This window comes from Pinus tabuliformis, chromosome Q, assembly GCF_031772625.1.
Source record: "Pinus tabuliformis cultivar Carrire ecotype Pingquan chromosome Q, CPIR1, whole genome shotgun sequence".
Classification (NCBI taxonomy): Eukaryota; Viridiplantae; Streptophyta; class Pinopsida; order Pinales; family Pinaceae; genus Pinus; species Pinus tabuliformis.
The window spans coordinates 1,334,087,471-1,334,113,605 of NC_142296.1; positions in this window are offsets into that span (position 1 = coordinate 1,334,087,471).

Consider the following 26,135-nt stretch of genomic DNA (forward strand, 5'->3'; position numbering starts at 1 on the left):
ATCCTACATGGGTAGATGCCATGGTGGAAGAGTATGATTCAATTGTCAGAAACAGTGCATGGGAGATTGTCCCAAGACCGGAAGGGAAATCAGTGGTGGGTTCGAGATGGATCTTCAAAGTTAAGTAGGCAACTGACGGGAGTGTGGAGAAGTACAAGGCAAGATTTGTTGCTCGAGGCTTTTCACAGATAGAGGGGATCGATTATGAGGAGACCTTTGCACCTGTCGCAAGGTATTCTTCCATACGGACGATTCTTACTCTCTCAGCGTAGATGGGGTGGCACATTCATCAGATGGATGTGAAGATTGCATTCATCAACAGAGTCATTAAGGAGGAGGTGTACATAGAGCAGGCCAAAGGTTTTGAGATCTTCAGCAGCGAGTCGCATGTGTGCAGGCTCAAGAGAGCGCTGTATGGGTTGAAACAAGCACCACGTGCTTGGTACACACGGGTAGACAGTTATTTCACCGGACTTGGATTCTCCAAGAGTGAGGCGGATCCTAACCTATACCAGATTGTGGTGGAGGGTAAGTTGCTTATCATTGTACTTTATGTAGATGATTTGATTCTAACAGGTGATGAGCTATTGATACTTTCATGCAAGGATGATCTTGGTAAGGAGTTTGAGATGAAGGACTTGGGCCTCCTTCATTATTTCCTGGGATTGGACATTTGGCAGCGCAGTGATGGACTATTTGTTTCTCAGGGTAAGTATGCTCGGGAGATACTGGAGAAGTTCAACATGCATGGCTGCAAGCCTGTTGATACTCCTCTTCCTGGAGGTTGGAGGAAGGAGGGTGCTACTTCGGCAAAGGTAGTGGATGCCACTATTTATCGAAAGTTGGTGGGATTGCTTATGTATCTGGTCAATACACGACCCGATATATGCTATGCTATTAACTAGCTTTCACAAGCTATGGTTAAGCCAACCAAGCTCTTCTGGAAGGCAGGCAAGCATGTATTGCGTTATCTTAGAGGCACATCGCGATATGGATTGTGGTACAGATAGGAGGATGAGGTGAAGCTATGTGGCTTCACGGATGCAGATTGGGCAGGGAGCCCAATGGACAAAAAGAGCACATCTGGAGGGGTCTTCAGTATCAGGTCGACAATAGTTTCTTGGTACAGCAGGAAGCAAAGATCCGTGGCACTCAGTTCAGCAGAGGCTGAGTATATGGCAACAAGTTTGGCTACATGCGAGGCTATATGGATGAGGAAGACCTTGGTCGGGTTGTTCGGTTCATACTTGGAGCCTATTGTGATTTATTGTGATAACCAGAGTTGCATTAAACTCTCGGCTAATCCAATATTTCATGATAGATCTAAGCACATTGACATCAGGTACCATCATATCAGAGATTGTGTGCATCGGAGAATCATGTTACTTTCATACATTCCAATGGAGGATCAGGATGCTGATATCTTGACAAAGGCGCTCACCAGGAGCAAATTCGAATACCACCGAGGCAGGATAGGGGTTGCTGATAATCCATATCTTGTTGAGAGGGAGTGTTGAGAATGCAACAAGATGATGGATCTTAGTGGAAAGAAGTCGCCTTCACTAAGTGGGCCCGCAGGCTATTTTTGGCGCAAATTCTATTTTTAGACTATGTATATTTTTAGACATATGGATCATGGTCTATGAGTTGCAGGATGCTATTTGTGGATTATTGGTCATGTTGGTAAAAATAGATGGACTTCTATTTTTAGACATATGGGCGGTTTCTATTTTTAGACTGCCAGGCTAAAAATAGAACAATCGAATATTATTAGCTCATAATAATATTTGGACTATAAACATTATCTTATCCTCTTGGAGCACTTCAGTTTGAGCTACAGATGTGCCACATGCAGCTGTCAGAAGGAAATACGCTTTTCTTGTGGGTCAGTTGAGCTATTACATGCAGGACTTCAGTTAGAACTCATGTGGCTGAGTTTGGTGGAGTTGATGGAGTTGTGTTCAGTTTGACTTGGTTAAACTAGTATTTAGTCTAACTGCAGAATACACTAGTGATGAGTGATGTGAATTAATTGTTAAATTAATTCACTAATTATTAACTCATAAAGTAACTAAAGAATACATTAGTTAACTCAGTGCATGGACAGTTCAGTGGAGATAGGTGTTAGAGGTTGAGATTGCTATTAGTTGTGACTATAGTTGTGCATGAGATCTTGCACAATCAATGGGATTGAGTAATGCCAAAGAGTATTGCGTGGTTTAGCCAAGGAAATACGAGTTTGCTTCAGCCATTCATCATTATTCTCATGCAGGATTATGCAGTGGAGGCAGGCAAACAGTGGAGGATATTTGAGGTTTCAGATATGAGCTAGTTTGTGTGTAACAGGTGGAGATAGTACTGAGTATTTGTGAGGAGTATTGCACTATGTATTGTTACATGTTCTCAATCAATATAATATACAAATAGTGTGGGGTTTTCAGCTGTATGCTTTCCCCGGGTTACATATTGTGTTAATGTGTGCATGCGATTGATGTTTCATTGTTTTTAATGCTTCTAAATTGATGATCAACGTAGAGGAGGTTATGTATTATGCATGTATTCCGCAATAGTGTATAATCGGGATAATCTCTGCGAATAAGTGTTTAATTATTCAAAATTTCTACATTCTTCATATGTGATGCTTGTACTTTGGGGAACACCTTCCCTTGGATCTTTTTGTCTCACGTGTCAATTGTCTTCATGAGTAACCACCATTTACTCATGCTTTCATGGTCCCCACCAGGCCTATTCTGTGTGGCAGCGACATCGAGTCACCCTTGTTCAAAGCATCCGTGATGAGTCAACTTTGCATCCATGGAGTCTATTTCTTGTCCCATTATATCATGTCACAATATTCTATCCATCTTTGCATACCGTTCATCTTGTGTTGCCCATTTTGGCCTCCAGACATACTGCCCCCATCCCCCCCAGAGTTGAGTTAGTCGCTTCCAGGTCAACCATGTACTTTATGCTCTGACAAGGGAAGTCTGTTGTTTGTCTCTCAGTCCCATTTTATCCATTATCCCCAGTGTCAGTCCATCAATCACATTACTATTTTCCCTCGTGCCTTAGTTGAGGATCCTCATTGCCTCACCTATCGCAGGCCCTATTCTATCGACATCAACTCATTTATTCCAAAAGAACGGCCTAGAGGGAAGTGTATCTTGGTTCCATCTTCCATTCTTGTTCGGTACATCAGATTGAGTAGAGGGACTCATTATTTCCCTTTGACTTGGTTGTTTCATGCTCCTAATTCATACACTTGATGGTCCAGTGATACAACAAATTGTACTAGTAATTCCTGGGTGTGTGAGAGATGTTTTAGACCTCATGAGAGGGTGGCCCTTCAGGTAGCCCCCCACATGCCAAGATGCCTTCATATTATGCTACAGCCTCAGATGAAATTTTGCAAATTTGATGGGTTCGGTTCCTACCGATCATAGTGTTCATAGCATGCAAGTCTTCTTCAGATGATCCATTCAGTTTTGCAAAGCCCTTACTTGTTCATCAGGGCTTCTACAGTTGTTCTACCCTCCCTCCCTCCCATTTTTTGAGGGGAGGTCCATTATATCTCATATACGCATATATTATTGTATTCAGCCCTACCTCATGTTTTTGCATGGTGCACTATGTATATGGGACACATTATATTATTTGTTGGCTCAGTTATGCAATGTGTCATGTACCATTTGACATGTACTTCATTGCTCAGTTTTATGTTTCTAGGTGCATCATTATTTTTGTACTAAGTTATCTCGGTGGGTATCGGTATGCATCCCCTGCCTCACTGAGATCCAATACCACAACATAAAAGGAGATTTGCATTGGTCTCGACCCCTCTATCCCTATCTTCTTTCGCTTCAACTCTATGGTCTCTCTCTCTCTCTCTCTCTCTCTCTCTCTCTCTCTCTCTCTCTCTCTGACTCCACTTTGTTATCTAGTGATTATGTCTTTACGTCATACTTCGGTCATACATTTTTCTCCTAACACTCGTACGTTGGGAGGTAATATGTTATCACCAAAAAATTGATTATCTAGCCAAATTTACTAGATGGATCGAAGTACACCATGTAAAGCCAATTTTACCATAGTAAAATTGCTTTCACTGTGAGAAATTACTTAATAAACCACATTTGTTAAATTAATTTATAATTAAACCCATGAAGAATAATTACATAAATCACTATTTATTTAATTATCTTCTAGGAATAATTAATTAAACCATTGTTTAATTAATATTCCTTGTCATATTTGACCCAGTTATGAAAAAAAAACAGATAAATAATTAATTATCTTATTTTTCTCTAGGAATAATTAATTAATCACTAATTAATTATTATTCCTTGTCAAGTTTGACTAAATCCCTCAAGAATAATTAAATAAGTCATTATTTGTTTATTATTCCTTAACCATATTTATTGAGATGATAAATAAATCATTTATTTATTTATTATTTCTAAATAAAAGTTTAAATACTTTTTCCCTCCTAACCAAATATAATAAAATATTCCAAGTGGTTATTCCAAGAATGGTGTTAATAATATTTATTATTTTTCATTATTTGAGGATAACTCAATATTTTGTTATAAATAGAAGGGTTTTCCATTCATTATTCACTTTTGATTATTTTCATTGTTGCACTCGCTGTTGTAACTCTGATTATTATCACTGTCGCAAACCATTTTTCTTCCATTGAGTTCCCATTGAGCTCAAACATTTTATTTGCTGGGTTTACACATTAGAGGAGAGAGACTCTACACAAGCTGAAGATGTTTGAGGATAGCCAAGAACCCATCCCATAGAGGGGGACTGGTAACATTTATTTGTTCCCTTCACAAGTGTTATAATAAAATCTATTCTTTGTATATCTAGTTTCCATTGGAATATTGGAGTTATTATTACTATTTCATTTTGTTGTTTAACTATGATTGTGGCATAGATCGGGACTTTGGCAAGTTTTGTTTCTACCAGTTGCTGCAGATCTACAATGTTTAGTAGCCATTTATATTGTTGAGATTGTTTGTCATCCATAGTCTTCAGTGATTTCTTTTCGCACACCTTTGAGAAGAAAACACTATAAACCCACCCCCCACAATCATCTTGAGCAAAGGAATCTCATGACCCACATCATGTAAATAACTCCAACAAAAGTCCATCTAACATCTCTACTATTTGTTCCACATCCAATTCCATGTAGAGATCTCTACTCCTCATCTCCCCTCAGAAATGAAGACAAGCTACTGACATCTCTATGAAGAAGGAAAGTCTCACTCACCTCATCATCTCTTCCATGTACTTCCCAAGGTATGCATACCAATCTGTCTCCATAGATGTCCAAGTCATCCTCCTCATAAATGATCACAAAATCATGGAATAATCAACCTCATCAATCATCCCCATCTACAAATAAAGATGCAATGGGTAAGTTTGTTAGACTCAACCCATGACCCACATGTCCCACCAAAGTCCCATCATAGCTACAACCAAATACATCTAACTCCATTTCTAGATCATGTGAATAAGGAATCATCAAACCCTATCTCCATCTGCCAAGTCTACTCCAAGGACAGACCCCATACTACGTCCAAAGGGATACATCCCATACTATGTCTGAATAAGGCTACAAGAGTCAGTGATCCAAGCTCCCAAACAAATAAAAATTTCTTAAAAACCACCACATACATCCACATGAAAGTTCCATTGGTCACAACTATGAATCCATCAAACTATCATCCCAAAATCCTCGAACCCAAGTCAACATCACCTCAACATCATCATGATGTCTCCATGTCTATGTTATGTCTCCATCAAAGTCTTAACCCCATTATAGGTCCACCAAGATCTCATATTAGTCCACAATGAATCCTTAATGAATAACTCCAACCAACTCCATGACAATCCACAATATCCTTTGCTACTACTCCCTTCCACTTCGAGTGATGCCACCTAAATGATCTCAGTTCACGAGTTGTGTCAGACACTTTTCCAATACATCACATGGCCAACCATGATCATCTTGTTCATGAATATATTTTCCACCACCCTTTTGAAGCATCCATACCATCCAATCTAGGATTGAATTCCTTCTGAACATTCTCTTCATCACTCCACGCCATCTGGGTTTTAGCTGAATAAGAACTCATCTGAACAATCCAATCTCCAAAACTAGCTCGCTACCAAACATCAAACTATCCAACATCTCCATCTTCCTTCTCTCAGGAAGGTCCATTTGAAATCCCTAAACAAATCTCAACCCTCTTCGTGTGGTTCATCTACACTTGGTCAAGAAGTGCCATCTTTGTCTGATAAAAATCCTCATTATTGTCCATAATAGTCTTGGTAACATGTGACATATATTAATGTAGAATATATCTCTCAAATATCCAAATCCAACTCTCTCTGAGTATCACAAAAACTGTCAAGCATGCCCACCAAAAAATCTCTTTAAGATTTCAATCTATCTCTAACTCTCTAAATCATATCTTCCATCTCATCTTCAACATCCCTGATGCCACCTTCTACAGGTGCCTCCATCTCATGAAGACCCACCATGAGACTCTATCACAAGCCTCTTGAAGATATAACACATCGTGCTTCTACATATCTCTCAACAAGGTCTTATACAATCTATCATGCCCCCAAAGCATCCCTTGAGTTAAGGCATGCTAAGTTCTTTGGGCATGCATAATTAGCATGGTTCATCACAATGGCTTGACCAAATTGCGACTACTTACACTCAAACTACACCTTTAGTAATTTTACTTCTTTCATGAGTTAGATATACTATTTTTTCATAATTTACATGCAATGTTATCCCAATTACAATGCCCAAACATGCATCCATCAAAATCATGTATCATCCACATGTATAAATGTGCTACGATAAAATGTCATGATATAATGCTACAATGTTACATATAAACATCCATGTAAAATGTACACAAATAATGCATGTGGGTTGAGACCCTACCAGTGCACCCAATTATATATATATATCAAATATAATATTTCTATGAAAATACAATATACATTAATGGCCAAAACCCCAAGTATTCTAGGTCTAGTCTTCCCAAGGTTAACTTCCCAATAGAATGGAAAAATACCTCCAAAAATCCCACACACTCTAGGTGAGCACCCTTAGGGTAGGGAAAGGGTTTTCAACCTAGTCCTATAAATCATCAAAAAACCTCTACTACTACAGATAGGCGTGGCATGCCTTCCTCATACTTTCCTTACAATTAGATGTGAAATCACCCTAAAATAGGTGGTTAGGGTTTTTGTCACCCGAATTGTCCACCCTAACTGGTCATAGAACCATCAAACCTTTTATTTTCAGACCTTTTCTCACACCTGCGGTCTAATTTCACTCTAGAAAGCATCCAAACACCCTTTTACACACCATCCTTTGCTGTTGCGCCAAAACTCCAAGCTCTTTATTCTTCATCTTCATGTGTAATCCTGTCCACCCTAAGTGATCTTGGTCCATCCTATGATCATTCATGCGAATTTCTTCCAAAAGGGTTAAGCTGTCAAGTGATTAAATGACATGTATAGCTTAGGGGATAATAGAGCACACATGAGACAAGTTCCCAAGCCATATCAAGGGTGAGTCTACAATCAATCTCGCCAATCAAAGTTGTCCAAACATTAGAAATATCGGTGCAAGCATGTGTCACACATAATGTGCAATCTCTCTCTAAGATTCCTTGCATTCTCTCTCTAAGATGCAAGATGATGGCACACAAAACTCTAGTGCATATTTCTAACAATTGCATAACCATAGGAGAAGGAGTGGGCATAGGCCAACTAGAAGAAAGAATTACCGAGCAAAGGGAGAGGCTGAGGGAAAACTGATAAGAACATCAACAGATATATGAGAGTACTAGGGGCAGGATAAGGAAGAAGCACCGAACCACAAAAGAAGGAGGCATGTGGAGAAAAAAATTAAGAAAAGGAAAGTATAGAGGGATACAAAAGGAAAAGAAAGTAGCATAAAAAAGGAAATAAGACTATGAAGGGGATTCAAACTAGAATTTAAGCCAATATCTGCCTAATCCTATTGATGGTTGGAGAGGCTCGCCATAATTGTGCACGAAGAGTCTGCTTCAAGGTTGAACACGTGCACAATATTGGAAACAACTACTTAAACTTAGTGTGCCATGGAGCTAGATGCGCCGCATCATGGAGATGCCATCCAAGGAAGGAATATTTTCCTAGAAGAGGAGAGCGAGGATAATAGCAAAGTGAGAGAGTTGGGCTTCGATAGAGTTCATAGAGTTGTGCCAACAAATTCCCACAAAATGAGGTGAAAAAAATAATTACTGACTGGAATATCTTAGAGCCTGAGTCAATAAAGAATGAGTAGGGGGATAAGTAAAATCTATGGGAGGGAGGTGGCGGACAACAGGGAGTCATTATTTCACTCCACACAAGCCAAGCCAACCATGGCCTATTAGTTTGAGATACATTTAATGCAAATGGCAGAGATCAACATAAGACCAGGGTTAGCCAAATCGTCCTCTAAGACTCCTTTACATGATGAAATATAACACTTGGTTATGGGGGCATGCTACCACATCCCCTATATATATATATATATATATATATATATATATATATATTGTTGGGTCCTTATAATACTAGTGATTACCCCATTACTATTATAGTTATACCCCTTATTTATATTGTTGTACCCCTATTACCCCCATATTGTTATTTTTGTGCCCCATAGAATCCCTCTATTGTTATTTTTGTGGCTTTATATTATTATTGTTAGGTCGGCTGGATTATATTGTGACTCCTTAGACTCCTATATATAGAAAGGAGGTTTTGTCATTTGAATCATCAAAGAATTGTTCATTCATGTAATGTAAAGGAGGTTTCCCCCTCAAAGAGGCTGAATTCTAAGGCGTTGATCTATCTTTTCTATCTTTTCTTGAGCTGGTTTCATAACATTTGGTATCAGAGCTTTGGATTCTAGGGTTTCGCTGCTCCAAACAGGTCATCGTGGAATTTTCGCTATAACTTTTTTTCTGTGACATTTCAGAAGTCACAAAAAAAACCCATTTGAGAAGAAATCGCGCTGAACCTTGGGTCCGAATTTCAGAGCTTGTCACGCGATATTTGCAGAGATATGATCTGAGGAAGTTGGTCTTTTTGTAGACTCCTGAATTACATTCAAAACTGGTGACCTGGGGAAAATTGTCATAACTTTCTCTTTGGGAATCAGATTGAAATTTCGTAAGAAGGTACAGAAAGAGGACGGATTGTAGTTTCTTGTATATCTTTTTTAGAACCAAATATCAAAAATTGTACACGTGGCACTTCATACAACTTCGCTCTTCTGGAAAGGTCTATAATCAGGTCATCTTGGGAGATTGTGCATAACTCTTTCTTGGAGAATCCAATTTGGATCAGACTGGTGGCATTGGAAAGAGGACACAGAGAGCTACTACAGGTCACAAATTCAGAACTAGATGATTGGAAAGTACAGAGATACATCAGAGGCAATATCGAGCTCCTACAAAGTGAAAAAAGGTGTGTAGATTTTTTTAAATTTTTGCTTAAGCTTGGTTTGAAAATTTATTTTGAAGGAATTCAAAGGGCATAGTAGAGCATTATTATCGGTAACTGATGCCCCGAGGAAAGAAAATGCAAACACCTAGTAAGGAACCTGAAAGCTCTAGCATGACTCATGAAGAAGAGGAAGAAATGCTACATGATATATCAAAATTACAAGAACAAGTGCAACAAATGTCACGCTCACAAAAGCTAACAGATGCTAAGATAAATGGCGTGGAAGCTAAGATAAATGGCGTGGAAGCTAAGATGAATGGCATGGAAGCTAAGATGGACAATTTGAAGATATATTTGAACACAAATTTGAAGACAGGCATGGCAGATTTGAAGACAGATTTGACAAATTTTCTACAAGAAATACTTACTAATAGTGAAAAGGTAGTAAAGGAAACTCATTATGAGAACAAAATAAATGTTAATCATGATTCCATAGACGCTAATGTTGGATCGAAGAATCACCATATTCCAAAAATCGATATGAGGAAGTTTGATGGCAAGGATCCCGCCACATGGATATTACAGATGGAGCAATTCTTCGATCTCAATAATGTGCAAAACCCACAAAAGGTACGTATGGCAACTGTATATTTGGAACCAAATCAGTTTGTATGGTATCAATGGCTTTGTTCTCGTAAACAATTTATCACTTGGGCAATTTTTACGGAAGAATTGATAGCACATTATGAGGATACAAAAAGCAACACTTTTTTTAGCCAATTGATAAGTCTCAAACAAAAGGGTTCAATAATGAAGCACATTGAGGAGTTCCAAAAATTGAACATAAGGGTAAAAGATATTCCAGAGGAGCATAGGATTGATGTGTTCATAGGGTCTTTAAAGGATAATATCCAACATGATGTTCGCCTTTGGGAACCTGATTCATTAGAGAAGGCATTCAGGTTAGCAAGAAAAATGGAAAGCAAAATTATGGCAACTAGGAAGCATACCACTCACAACTATAAAGACAGAAGTGTTGTTGCCCCTAGTCTTCCACAACCTACAAGGTTGACACCACAACAATTGGAAGAAAAAAGAGCAAAAGGGCTTTGTTACAATTGTGATAGCAAATACACAGAAGGTCATAAGTGTGCTGAGAAGAAATTATTCTACATAGATTGTGAAGAGGAAGAAGAAAAGGAGCAAGAAAGGTCAAAAGAAGAGGATATATTCCAGGAACAAAGCCTAGATGAAGAACAAATAAATCCGACCATATCTTGTAATGCATTGGCGGGAATTACCACTCCTCAAACCATCAAGATAGAAGGACAAATCAAGAAGAAAAAGGTAATAGTGTTGATTGATTCAGGAAGCACCCACAATTTTATTCATTGTAGGGTAGAAAAAGAATTGAATTGCTTCCTATATCCAGCACCAGAGTGTCAAGTGATGATTGCAAATGGAGGAACAATAAATTGCTCTAGAAAGTGCCATAATATCAAGCTATCCATGGGAGAATATGTATTGACTAGCCCAATGCTTTCCATTCCAATGGGAGGTGCCGATGTTGTACTAGGAGTCCAATGGCTACAATCCTTGGGTACAATAGCTTTTAATTTTCAAGAACTTTTCATCAAATTTTCTACGGAAGGAAAGGAAGTTGAATTAAGGGGTATTGCAGGGAAACCAGGAAAGATAATCAGCTCTAATGGCATGACTAAGCTTCTAAAAAAGGAGCAAAGAGGTGTAATTGCACAATTATGTTCGCTAGATGTTTCCACATTGGAATCATCTATTTCTCCAGATCTCCAAAAAGTCCTGGAAATCATTCCAAGGTATTGAGACTCCCAAAGGTCTCCCACCTATGCGTGATCATGATCATGCTATTCATCTGATTCCAGGAAGTGTTCCTCCAAACATCAGGCCGTACAGATATCCCTATGTCCAAAAAAGTGAAATTGAACGTATGGTTGCAGAAATGCTAGAGGCTGGTATAATTCAACCGAGTCAAAGTTCTTTCTCAGCTCCAGTAGTATTGGTACACAAGAAGGATGGATCATGGCGCATGTGTCCAGATTATAGGGAGCTCAACAAGCTCACTATTAAAGATAAGTTCCCCATTCCTGTCATTGATGAATTACTGGATGAATTGCATGGATCAATTTACTTCACCAAGTTGGATCTTCGTTCGGGATATCATCAAATCAGAATGAAGATTGAAGACATTCCGAAAACGGCATTTAGAACTCATGAGGGTCATTATGAATTTTTGGTCATGCCTTTTGGCCTTACCAATGCACCTTCAACATTTCAAGGTTTGATGAATTCAATTTTCAAACCATTCCTTAGAAAATTTGTGTTAGTATTTTTTGATGATATACTAATCTACTGCAAGTCTTGGAAGGATCATGTTGAACATGTTGACAGGGTGCTACAACTATTGGAGGAGAAACAATTATATGCAAAAATATCCAATTGTTTCTTTGGAGTCCAGGAGGTGGAATATTTGGGTCATATTGTATCTCATGAAGGAGTTAAGGTAGACCCTAGCAAAATTAAAGCCATTAAGGAATGGAAAATCCCCACATCCATAAAGCATCTGTGAGGATTTCTTGGGTTGACAGGGTATTATCACAAGTTTGTTAAGAATTATGGGAGAATAGCAGCACCTCTAACAACATTATTGAAGAAAGATTCATTTTCATGGACTCCGGAAGCAACAAAGGCCTTTGAACATCTTAAAGAGGCAATGTGCCAAGCACCGGTCTTAGCTACACCGGACTTCACAAAAACCTTTATTGTGGAATGTGATGCTTCAAGAAATGGAATTGGTGCTGTTCTAATGCAAGATGAAAGACCCATTGCTTTTGAAAGTCGTCCAATCAAGGGAAATTTTTTAAGCAAAGCTATTTATGAGAAGGAAATGTTGGCAATACTCCATGCACTTAAGAAATGGCGACCCTACCTAATGGGAAGACACTTCAAGGTAAAAACGGATCATGATAGCCTTAAATACTTTTTAGAACAAAGATTATCCTCTGAAGAGCAACAAAAGTGGGTCACAAAGATGTTGGGTTATGACTTTGAAATCATCTACAAAAAAGGGAAGCAAAATGTGGTGGCAGATGCACTCTCAAGAAAGGATGAGGATGTGGAAGCATTGTTGTGTGCCATTTCTATTATCCAACCAATTGGATAAACGAAGCAAGGGAGGAATGGAAGAATGACGAAGAAGTGTGGGCACTTATTCGAAAGCTACAACAAGATTCCAGTACTTCTGATACATTTAGCTGGCAAAATGATTCGTTATGGTACAAAGATCGCTTATACCTCTGTAAGAATTCCCAGCTAAAACAAAAGATTCTTATGGAATTGCACACTTCTCCCTTAGGAGGGCACTCAGGATTTTTAAAAACTTACCACAGGGTTAAGAAGGAATTTTTTTGGGATGGCCTTAAATCAGATATTCAAAAGTTTGTGGCGGAATGTTTGGTTTGCCAACAAAATAAAGTTGAAACAATTAAGACACCGGGTCTATTACAACCTTTATCCATTCCAAGCCAACGTTGGGAGGAGGTTTCAATGGATTTTATCATAGGTTTACCCAAGTCTGAGGGAAAGAGTGTCATCATGGTGGTAGTTGACAGACTTACCAAGTATGCACACTTTTGTGCATTATCACATCCATTTAAAGCCATATAGTTTCTACTGCATTTATGGAAACAATTCAAAAGCTACATGGAAACCCAAAGATTATTGTAAGTGACAGAGATCCCATTTTCACTGGAAATTTTTGGACAGAATTATTTTCTTGTCTTGGTACTCAGTTAGCTCATAGCTCATCTTATCATCCTCAATCTGATGGGAAAACTGAGATAGTAAACAAATGTTTGGAAGGATATCTTCGTTGCTTTGTATCTGATAAACAGACACAATGGGTCAAATGGTTGCCTCTGGCTGAATGGTGGTATAACACTTCCTTCCATACAGCAACAAAAATGACCCCATTTATGGCACTTTATGGGTATCAACCACCATCCATCACATCATATTTAAGAGAAAATTCTAAGGTTCAGGCAGTGGAACATCACATCGAACATCAACAACAAGTCCTCCAACTCTTAAAGGATAACCTCGTGTTGGCACAAAATAGAATGAAACAACAGGCAGATCAACATCGCAGTGAAAGAAGTTTTGATGTAGGTGATTGGGTATTCCTACGACTACAACCATATAAGCAAATGTCCCTAAAGCAAGCTAAGAAGGATAATAAACTATCACCAAAGTATTATGGTCCGTACAAGGTGTTGCGAAAGATTGGTACTATGGGGCATACAAATTGGAGCTTCCTGCAGCTTCTCGATTGCAGCTAGTTTTCCATGTTTCATGTTTAAAGAAGGTTATAGGCGACAAGCTCCCAATTCGAACAATATTGCCAGAACTTGACGAGGAAGGAAAAATTATATTGGAACCAGAAGCAGTCACAGAAACAAGAATTCGACAGCTACGAAATCGATCAATTTCAGAGTATCTCATCAAGTGGAAGAACTTATCCGCTGAAGATTCCACATGGGAGGATGAGAATTTTATGCAGAAGTATCCAGAATTACTCAAGCGTTGAGGACAACACTTTTTTGAAGGAGAGGGGCATGTTGGGTCCCTATAATACTAGTGATTACCCCATTACTATTATAGTTATACCCCTTATTTATATTGTTGTGCCCCTATTACCCCCATATTGTTATTTCTGTGCCCCATAGAATCCCTCTATTGTTATTTTTGTGGCTTTATATTATTATTGTTAGGTCGGCTGGATTATATTGTGACTCCTTAGACTCCTATATATAGAAAGGAGATTTTGTCATTCGAATCATCAAAGAATTGTTCATTCATGTAATGTAAAGGAGGTTGCCCCCTCGAAGAGGCTGAATTCTAAGGCGTTGATCTATCTTTTCTATCTTTTCTTGAGATGGTTTCATAACATATATATATATATATATATATATATATATATATATATATATATATATATATATGTATATGTATATGTATATGTATATGTATATGTATATGTATATGTATATGTATATGTATATGTATATGTCTATGTATATGTATATGTGTATATGTAGATATACACATATACATACACATATATATACTATACATACATACATATACATATACATATACATATACATATACATATACATATACATATACATATACATATACATATACATATACATATACATATATATATATATATATATATATATATATATATATATATATTTATATATACATATACATATATAATATATATATATATATATATATATATATATATTTATCTATTTTCTTCTTATGATAAGAATATGTACATACATAGTCATTTACATTTTATTAAATTCTTGAGAAAATATCATCCTTGTGAGTAGTATTCGTTTTTTTGCTTCCACAGAAGTAGATGTCTACTTTGTGCTCCACATGGGAGTCACAATTGACTTTGCATTATGTGCAACACTAGATTGAATATTAGGTGTAGAGGTATTGTTTTTTACAACAAAATAGTGCATAAACAACTGCCTCAATAAGGATTTACCTTTGATAGGCTAAGTAGATTTAGGTGTAGGCCCTTTCTTGCAAAGATTGTAGTTTCTTGGGTTGTTTGAGTGGTTTTCTTTTCTACTAGGAAAACTTCCTCAATGGTTTGAGTATCTATGTATACCACCCAGTGCTACACGCCATTTTGTCACACTGAGGCCAAATACCCTAAAACCAGATCTCTCACTACCCAACAAACCTTTCTCAGGAATCCCATGTAAATTTAAGGCAAAAACCATCTACAGAAGTATAAGAATATTGGATTTCATTACTTTAAAACCCTAATTTCAAGTAGTGTTGCACTTTACCTAGAAACAAACTACGCAATCATAGGTACATTCATTATCATCTGTGCAGGGTGTCACACTATTATCCACTAAAAAGTGTGTCAACCTTTTAAACTAGGTGAAAATAAAAAAGTAAATTCTAGAACCTTGTTGAGGCATCTTATCCTCAACCACCTAGACTCGAGCTCCTACCTTGTTGGACCTCATCCCAAGATTCATGGAGCTAATCCCATCTATCATGGAACCTACTCCTCCTTATATGGATCTCATCCCTTGAGATATGGATCTCAATTCCCACTCTTCTCCTATAAATATAGAGTTGCTCCAAGGAGAAGGGGTTGATTTTCTAAGCACTTAACTTATGCCCTTATGATGTCCATTTGAGATTGATATTTGAAGGCTTGTTGTGTGAAGGAGGACTGAGATCTTTGAGTGGAGACTCCAACATCAAGGCACATGGTTGTAAATCTCCTTATCTTTATCATTAATACAAATACTTGTTTCTTCCCATATGCATCTATTTCAATGTTTATTGTAAGGCTCCTTGATCTCTTACATAGTTTATGATTGAATCTTTGTTATATTTTTATGCTTTGATCTCTTGTTTGGTTATGTATTTGCAAGTTTTACTAGTGGTGCATTAAAGGAGAAATGTTGAAAGCTACAAAGGACAACAACAAGGATCATCAACGAGCATTTCGTAAAAAGTTATGAGCTTTGCATCCTCTTCATCTTTGTGATTCAGTCGTAAATTAGGGAATGTTTTCATTTATTTGTTTGATTGTTACTAGGCTTGGTTTCCAAGCCTAGGGAGATCTTGTTATGACCGTAAAATGATATTTGTCCATATAAAAAGTTGGTGACTTCACTGGGGAATGATTAAGTTCTTTAGTGACTTCCTTTGCCTACTATGGCCTTCTAGTATCTTCAGGGTTTCATTATCATCTTAGAATCCAGTTTTTTAAGGCCTTTGAAGAGATTTTGGTATTTTCTTTGCATGTTTTCCTATCACACTATGATTTTAGAAAAATAGCAACACTTGCACACTTTACCTTCATAAACAGAGTGACACCACACTGGTTTCAACTATGTAAGTGTGAAAACCTTAGAAAAGTCCAAATAACTAGCGTTTTACCCTTGCGGTCTACAATTTTTTGTTTTCAGTGATTTTTTGTGTTTGTGTTCACCTGAGAAAAATTTAACATTAGGTTTATATCAATATGTTTGATTTTCTTCTAGAGAATTCACTTATCTTTACATTATAGATTTTTTGGTGTCTAGTTGGTTTGCTAATTTGTGAAAAAGAGTTTATGACTTCTGAAATTGCTTATGATTCTTTCAGTTGAATTGATAAAAACATTCATTCATTCATGTCGTAAAGAATTATTTCATTATTTTAAAATCTAGTGTTCTCATTGAAAGATAGCCTTGATTTGTTTTGTATGTTTGTTTTAAACATAAAACGAAAAATTTTCTTGGATTGATTTGCCTTAGTGTTTTTGTTTTGAAAATTAGTGCAGTAGAGGACTTGTGATTTTTTCCTCATATTAATCGATTCTTGCATTATAGTAAGTTTTTTTTAATTTTGAAAGAGTGCTTTTAGAATAATTTTGGTTTGAATTAAAAGATGTTTGTAGAAGATCGAATTTTTCATTGTTGAAAAGTGAATGAAGTATTCTCCCTTTTGTAGATAGAATTAATCAAAGTGAAAGGTTACATTTTCTGCATTATTTGAAATTGAGTTATCACACTGATTGGTCATCATACATATTTTATTATAATAGAAAGGAAAACAATAAAATAAATTAAAATATACAAAGGCATTAATTAATCACATGAAATTTAGTGGTTCTAATTTAGAAGATGTGTTTCAACATCTATAAACATAGGAGTTGTCATTAATTATCTATGTTACATTTTGCGGGTGATTGATATTCCACGTACAATGTGTATATCATAATGCTTCCCATCATACAAGATGCATTAGATAAAACTAACGCAGGCTGAGGTTCCACATACTCCTGGTATATCGGAAGACCCCCTCTAGGTTCAAAAGCTACCATAGGTAACTAAGCCAGCCGCCTTGTTGTTTGTGATACACCGAACACATAATTCAGGGATGTTTCCTACACGTACTTAGCAATATGTTGCATTTCAAAACCACCTGGTAACCTTTTATACCTAGTACCCCTTTTTGTTGCTTATGTTTATTTTGATTGGTAAAATTGTAAAATTAATCATCATACACTGGTAAGATTTCTTCATTAAAACTTCACCGTGGCGGATTAATCTCATTAGATAAATTTTTGAGGTCTAAAATGGGCCTCCTAAGGAATATTATAAAATAATAGTGGAAATAATAAAATAAGATTAGATTACCTCATCAAGTTTTGGAGGGAACAAATAAAAAACTACTTTTTCAACTCATATTTTCAACTTATCTCCCTACGACTTTACTAAAATTTGGAGCGGGAAATTTTTCATCCAAGGAGTACCCATGTTGCATACTTTCGATGGACCCTACTACACAAAAAATGTGAAATACATGAAAAAGCGTGATCAATCACATTTTTTTCATGTATTTCACATTTTTCTTGTTGTAGTTTCCATCAAAAGTATGCAACATGGGTACTCCTTGGATGGAAAATTAAATTTACATTCAACAAGTGCTCCCACTTTAAATTTGAGTAAAATAATACAGAGATAAGATGAACATATGAGTTGAAATACTAGTTTTTTTTTGTATTTTTTTTTATCTTTTTACCTTTTTACTCCAAAAATGGTGAATCGTCTCCCATGTTTGACATCATTATATGGAATCCTATTGGTTCTGATAGTAATTATTTTTTGTACATTTTTTTAGGCTCATTTTTAACCTCAAAATTTATCTAATGCAACATTCTCGTAGGATCCAGGGTTTACCCTGTGCGATTACACCTGAATCATCTAGTTCTACAAGACCCACAATTACAATGTTGGGTGTGGAGCCTGATTATCTTCTTTATTCATAGTTATCACCGCATTGGACCCCGGTTCGTAATGGGGCAACAACAATAATTTTTATGGGCCCCAAAGCTAAAAATAGATGTAAAATTGCCTTCAAAATATTGTAATTTCGTAGTCAATTTGAGCTGTTCATTAGGTGAATGATATGATGGTAGAAGTTATGTTTAATTTAGGGTTTTTTTTTCCCTATGAGGCAACCCCTCGCTATATATGAGGGAATTGTATTTCGGCTATGTATATGTGTATTTTGAGCAATAAAAGAGAGAGGATATTATGTGAGAGAGAAGAGGAAATTAAAGAAACTTTTCTATAGGTTGTATATCTTCATTTTGTTGGATAATATAAAAGGAAGGACTCACTGTTTCTCCATGGATGTAGCCCAAATTGGGTGAATCACATATATCTGTGTCTCTCTTGTTTTATGCGTTTTCTGTGTTTTTGTTTCTGCAATATTTTAGGTGTTCCATTTCTCAGTAATATATAATTTTCTAACATACAAAACTTAAAGTAACAACACCTAACACATATTACCCTAGTGTTATAAGACCCAAAGTAGTCAGATTTGAGGCAACTCAAACAAAAACAATATAACTAGAAATAGTTTAATCTAAGCTTGAAATAACTGAATTTCTAGATCGAGAAGTAATTCAAGGTGAGCTTGAACTACCCGAGCCAGAAATAAGTGAACTTGAAACTGAAGTAACTAAGTTTGAAATTTCAAAACCTGAGTTTGTACCTAAAGAGTGGTTTAGGAAACTAGTAACTCCAAAAACTCATGTTTCCTCTTCACATGGTCCAGTTTTCACTCTTCTACCGGTTGCATCACAAGAATTTGTAAATTTAGCCATCGAAAAAGAAAATTTACCACTTGGTATTTTAAGTATTCAAGAAATTACTCAAGCACATGCTACAATTGATTATACTCTTCTTTCAAAAGTTCTTGTAGTATTTCAAATCCCATCTCCTTTTTGACCAAACCCTTGGTATATAAATCCTTTATCTTATTTACCTAGGGGGACTCCAGGATTACAAATTCATTTACCTTTCTCATTAAGGCAAACCATTATAGAATCCCTAACTGTAGGTCAACTTCCATCCTCTCGTGAAAGTGGACCTAGTCAAGTAGATACAACTTCCATGTTTACATGACCTCTGGAATCATTTATATATGGTGGACCCTCTGTACCTACTGGGTATCAATCACTCAACAAAACCTTTTTAGGAGTCGTGTCTGATCGTACTTCTTCTCAGATTTCCACTTGGTCTTCTAGAATCCCAATTATTTTATCATCAGTTAATGTAAAATATACTTCCCAAACTACGACATTTCCACAAGCTTCCATGCCTGAAGTGCCATTGAAATTTGACCAGCAAGTGAATATGTTATCTGGCAGTGTAGGTATCCCTCAACAAACCCCAACCAGATCTTACTTTCCAGCTGGGGGCCTATTATCACCAAAATAGGACCCCGATAGGCTGCTGATCAGACTATCTCAGTGTAACTATTTCAAACCAATATTTTAGCTAAGGTTTAGCCTCCTCAGCCTGAGAGGGCTCTCTCAAGGGTTAATGATATTGATTAATGATAATATAGATGGCTAACTCTATCTTGGTTTTGTGTGTTTGTAGGTTGAAAAGATGAAGGCTTGCTACCATTGGGCTATGGAGTCAACAAGTCAATAAATTTAGTGGCAAGGTTTCTTGACATGAAAGCTGAGACAAATAAGGTTCTTAAACAAAGACAATTCAATCAATAACATAGGTCAAAATAGTCATTCCATTACTAAAGGAAGTCAAAGCATAGGGTTATGAATTCTGAGTAATAGTAATGAAATCTACTGCTGATGGTTCAAAGGTGGTTTACTCACAAGATTTAGAAAAAACACAGTCACCTCATTACTAAAGGAAGTCAGAGTATAAGATTATGAATTCTGAGTAATAGCAATGAGATCTAATGCTCAACACAATCATTCCATTACTAAAAGAAATCAGAGCACATGGTTTTGAATTCTAAATAATAGCAATGTAATCTAGTGCTGGTGGTTCAAAGATAAAACAAAGTCATCTTATTATTAAAGGAATTCATAGCATTAGATTATGAATTCTGAGTATTAACAATAAGATCTACTGCAAGTAATTAAAATAACATATAGATCAAGAAAGGATTAAACCCTATCTAAACTCAGTTTTTTTCAAGAAAACCTCTCTATATTACTGATTGTATTCCTTCACATAAAGTAGCAGTTGGGCCAAAAAGTCTCCAACCTTTGTATGTGAACTTGTGAAATTTAGAGCAAATTCCTTGGTCACTTGGTTATGTCCTCCCTGTAGTTTCTCACAGAACCTCTAGCAACCTGCATTTTGAAGGCTTCTTCAACTGATTTATCTTTCGTGAGAGCATCTAAGCCTTCAAGTTTTGTTCTCAGACATCGACCCGACTTGTGATTTCTTCTTTCTTTTGACATTTTTCCTTTGAAATCCATGTAGATAGAAAACTTGGAAGAAAACTGCCTTGCTTAACTGAGGAACTTCCTCGCTTGAATTTGATGAAAAACTGCCTCGCTTGAACTCTACGAAAGAAATCTGGTTTCTGCTCACCCTGGGCTTGTTTACTTGGACTAAGAACAAAACCAAGTGTCTCTTGCATGAATATGACCAAGATCAACTAACCTTTTTTGAAATTTAAAATGACTAATGACAAATGACCCCTAACGAATCTAATGATGGATATGAATGGTTGCATGTGAGAGGAAAGGTTCATAGACTGACGCTTGATGATGAAAATTTAATGGTTTGTGGTGGATTTGACAGCTAGACAGGATTGATCACGAATCCCCGATTTCATAGTGCATCTAGTGTAATTTCAGGGCTTTGCGCTATGAAAACGACTAGACAGTTTCGTAGCACGTTCAAATTTTCAAAATGACCGGACACATGAAACTTAAAACATGATATGGGATCCATAAGGGGCCAGACAATGCTAATGAACTTTATTTAATGATGGAAATTAGACTCTAATGCTATAACTGAAACTCTTAAAAAAATAAAAAATGACTTGACCATGTCTAACACAAAAACTCAGAAACCATGCAGGTTGTCCAAAATTTTAAAAACTTTTACAGTGATAATAGGGCCAACCATCCTATGGGCCATATTTTTCCCTAGGAGGGAAACCTCTTAGAGGACCTTATCCTTTATATATAGGACCATCTATTGGTGGAACTTATCCAATCCCCATTAGAGGAAATTTTAGCCTAAAAAAGCCCATGAAATTTTCACATAATTTCCATGTCATAATACGTAAACCAATCAAAATACTTTAAATTTGAAAAGAGGTAAATGTAAATATTTTTGAGGGAAAAGAAGAAAAACTATTTTTTATTTTTTTTGGATTATCTCTTTACAGACTTACTCAAATTTCAAGTGTAGACACTTTTTGGATGCGGAATTAAATTCCACATATAACGAGTACTCATTACACATACTTTTGAGAATACCCACATTGATGAAAATTGAAGATACATTAAAAAAGTGTGTTCAACAAGCTCTTTTAATGTATATTCAATTTTTGTCATTGTGGGTCTTCTGAAATGTATGTGTAATGGGTACTCGTTGGATGTGTAATTTAATTTTGCATGTAACGAGTGTCTACACTTGAAATTTGAGTAAGCCTATAAGGTGATAAGCCAAAAATACAAGTAAAAAAATAGTTTTCTCCCTTTCCCTCCAAAATTCATAACTCTTATTTTATTATTTTTCCTTAGGAGACTACTTTTAGACCAAAATTTCCTCTAATGTAGTCAAATACCTCAAGTAGGCCAGAGTCAACATGTTGTAACTCAACCCTTGATTGGTGCTCCGTTCCTAGGAATGGGAGTTATCGTTTGGAACCTTGCCTTTGGTGGTGTACCCTAGTTATATTCTAGTTAGAATCCTATTTAGGCTACTCCTCAAGTGTATTCTTATCAACCTATCCAAATCACTAGCCAAAGTACACCTCAGACCCTTGTTCAACAACTAAGTACACCACAAACACCTATTGAGAAATCTATTCTAACTACACCTCAAACACCTATACAAAATTCACAAAAAACAACTATTCGATCTCAAATATCAGTCCAATAACCCGTGCAAATGTTACCTCAAGCAACTGTGTATAAACTTGGTCCAACCATACCTAAAATCCATATAGGTCAAACTGTTTAGGCTACTCCACAGATGCCTTCTGGTCAAGATATCTTAAGTGTGCCCCAAACTCCATATCAAGGTCAATCTTATCCGAGTCAACCTATTATGGGCCAACCTGTCAAGGTTCAACCTATTCCAGGTTAGTCTCAAATACCTTTTTAGGGTCTTTCGTTTGTAGGTCAGCCTTTTCAAGGCCAACCTTTCCAAGGCCAACCTTTCCAAGGCTAACCCTTTCAAGGTCAACCATTTTAGGGATAGTCTTTTCAAAGATATCAATTTACCATTCCAACCTGGTACCATTTACCTTAGCTACTCTAGTGAAATACAAACTGGAGCTTACCTCAAGGTTATCAATATTCTCAACAAGATTTTAATCGAAAGTTACCTTTTATTGAAATTTTTTATTTACCAGATTGATCCCGATTCACTAATGACCCAACCTATCATTATCATTTTTTTCCAATGATTCTTGCTAAGTTACCAAGTGACATCCCAAAGTTTGATGGCAATCCTAGTGAAGACCCATCGAATCACATCATGACTTATCATTTTTGGTGTTCCTTAAACTCCTTAAATGATGATTTCATTCATTTATGTATTTTCCAAAGAGCCCTAATAGGTTCTGAAATGACATGGTACATTGAGTTACTGTGTGCATCTTTTTGTAACTTCAATACCTTAGCAACAAATTTTTTAACACACTTTCAATTACCGATTAAGTATGAAACTGGTACTGAGATTTTAACCTATTTGAAGCAATCATACTGTACTCACATTTCTAATCACATACATGAGTGGAGACATCTTCGTCGATTAGTAAAAGCTTACATTCCAGATCAACTATTAGCTGAGTGGTTTATCAAATATTTACTTCCCACTATAACGAAAGATGTTTCTAATGGAGGAGTTGTTACTAAAGATCAAGTTATTTCTCATGATTAGTATTTAGATCTGGTTTATTCATAATTTGTCACATTGTATGAAAAAATCTTGAATGCTCCTCACCCATCTAACACAATTCTATCAACCTCTAAAGTATCACATGCGACTGATGGTGCAATTGGTTCTATTAGTCAACAATTCACGAGTAAACCCTCCAGTCACTCTAATCCAAAGTCTACTGCTACTGCTGCTAGTCAAAATTCACCTTCTCCTCCTACTACTCTGATTAATTCCAAGATTAACATAGTCCAATCCATAAATACTAGTAAGTCTCAACAACCTTGAAGTAAAAAACAAGGGCAAAGGTAAAGGCAAACTAGATTTCCAACAATATGATAAACAAAAACTCAACCTCTTGAGGAAACTAAGATGGTTTCATAAAATCAAACATCCTCTTCCCAAAATTCTTCTGACATACTGATGTGCCAAGGAGAATTCAAGGTGACTACTCAAACCAAAGATTATAATCCCTCGAGTTCTTCAGATGGAAATTCTATATATCAACCTTCCTCATCAATTCCTCCTCCTTCTGGTCCCTTATATATTGAAATAAAAACTACTTAAATAATTATTAAACCTCCTCCCAAAGGATTCATTCACAAAAATATAGCATTGTGGAAGACCTGGCACAAGAACCTTCTACCATGTCAGCTCTTGAATTTCTTTAGAGGTGTACATATCAGAGGAAAGCATTGTTATCAACAATTGGAAAATTTAACTTGACAAATTCTAATATTATAGCCTTTGACGTACCTAGGCTCCCGCATCAACTTGCATTTCAAATAAAAGTTGTTGTGAAAGGAAAAAAAGTTCTTCGTACTATATTAGATGAATGAGAGTTGACGTGTATAATGTCTATTTCTTGTTGGAAAGCCTTGGGTTCTCTGAAAATTAATCAAACATCGACAACCTTGAGAACCTTTTATGGGAGAGGATTTAAACCTTATGGGATTATAAATCCTTTTCCTATAGAATTGGAAGGTAAAACGATGTCAGTAGAGGTAAAAGTAGTTGATGCTCAACTAGATTATAACCTCTTGCTAGGATGTAGATGGACTTATGCTATGTCCACCATTGTCTCATCATTTTTTTCACATCATTCAATTTCCTCATAAAGGGAAAATCATTACTGAAGACCAATTATTCTTTTACGGTTCTGATTCTTCAACTTTAGGGAATATTCCTTTTGTAGGTAAAGCACTGATCCCTTATGAAAATGTTGGTGTGGGTTTATTTAAAGATTCATCATTAATGGGAACTTTTGCACTCCCTCCACCCAATTTTTCTACCACGGTCACACAAGTAAACATGATATCGTCAAATACCGATTCTTATGATCCATGGATAGTACCTACTGAGTCCAATTATCATATCTACGATGATCAAATGTCTCTTAGTCTAATAGAGTCATCTTATGAAGAAATCCATTTGGCTTCTGCGTAATTTTTGCACCAGACAACCAAGTGAACCTAGTCGTCGAAAAGTACTCTCAATCTTCATGATTAATTTATGTATCAAACCCTGATCCTTTTAATGGTGTTTTACATAAGGATGAAAGAATCATGGAAGTAATATCTTCAGATGAAAAACCATGGGATGATGATCATCATCATTCCTCTTTTATACCAAAATTAGAAGTTATTGAGAATGATTTTGATTCATTCTTTTTACCTAAGAAAGCTGTAAAACCTCAAAGTCCTATTTCTATTTAGGAAGCAAGTTCTCAAAGGAATTTAGGGAGTATTTCTACCACAATCCAGATTGACATGTTGGTAAAACCAAGAATTATTGAGAATGTTTACATAGGAGCCTCTTGTTCTATGGGAGAAATTCAAACTTACAAGGTCCTATTCCAAGAATTCCAAGATATCTCCGCTTGGACATATGAGGAAATGCCTAGAATTGACCAAAGTTTTGTTATCCATGAAATGAAAACTTATTTGGATGGCAAGCCTGTTTGACAAATATTTTGTTCGATACATCTGTGGAAAGGAGCTACTATCAAGGTTGAAGTTGAAAAACTTCTTAAAGTTGGTTTTATATATCCTGTTCCTTTAACTAAATGGGTGTTGAACATCGTCCCAGCTATAAACAAACAAGGCACCATTAGAGTATGCATTGATTATATAGATATCAATAGAGTTTGTCCGAAAGATAATTATCCAACTCCTTTCATTGATTAGATTGTCAACGATTGTGCCGGAAATGAAATATTTTAATTTATGGACAAATTTTTTGGATATATTAAGATAAACATACTCCCTTCTGGCCAACATAAAACCAATTTTATTTTCCTTGGGGAACATTGCTTATCAAAAATTCCTTTTGGTCTTAAGAATGCTGGTGCAACTTTCCAAAGAACTATGTCCTATGCCTTTCATGATATCAAACATATTATTCAGTCTTATCTTGATGACTTCACTAATCACTCTAAGAAACATCAAGATCATATTATGCATCTATGAGCCATATTTTAATGATGTAAGCATTACAATATCTGCTTGTACCCACACAAATGTGTTTTTTGTGTGGAATCTAGTCAAATCCTAGTTTCATTGTATCTAAAGAAGGGATCCACATTGATCTGTT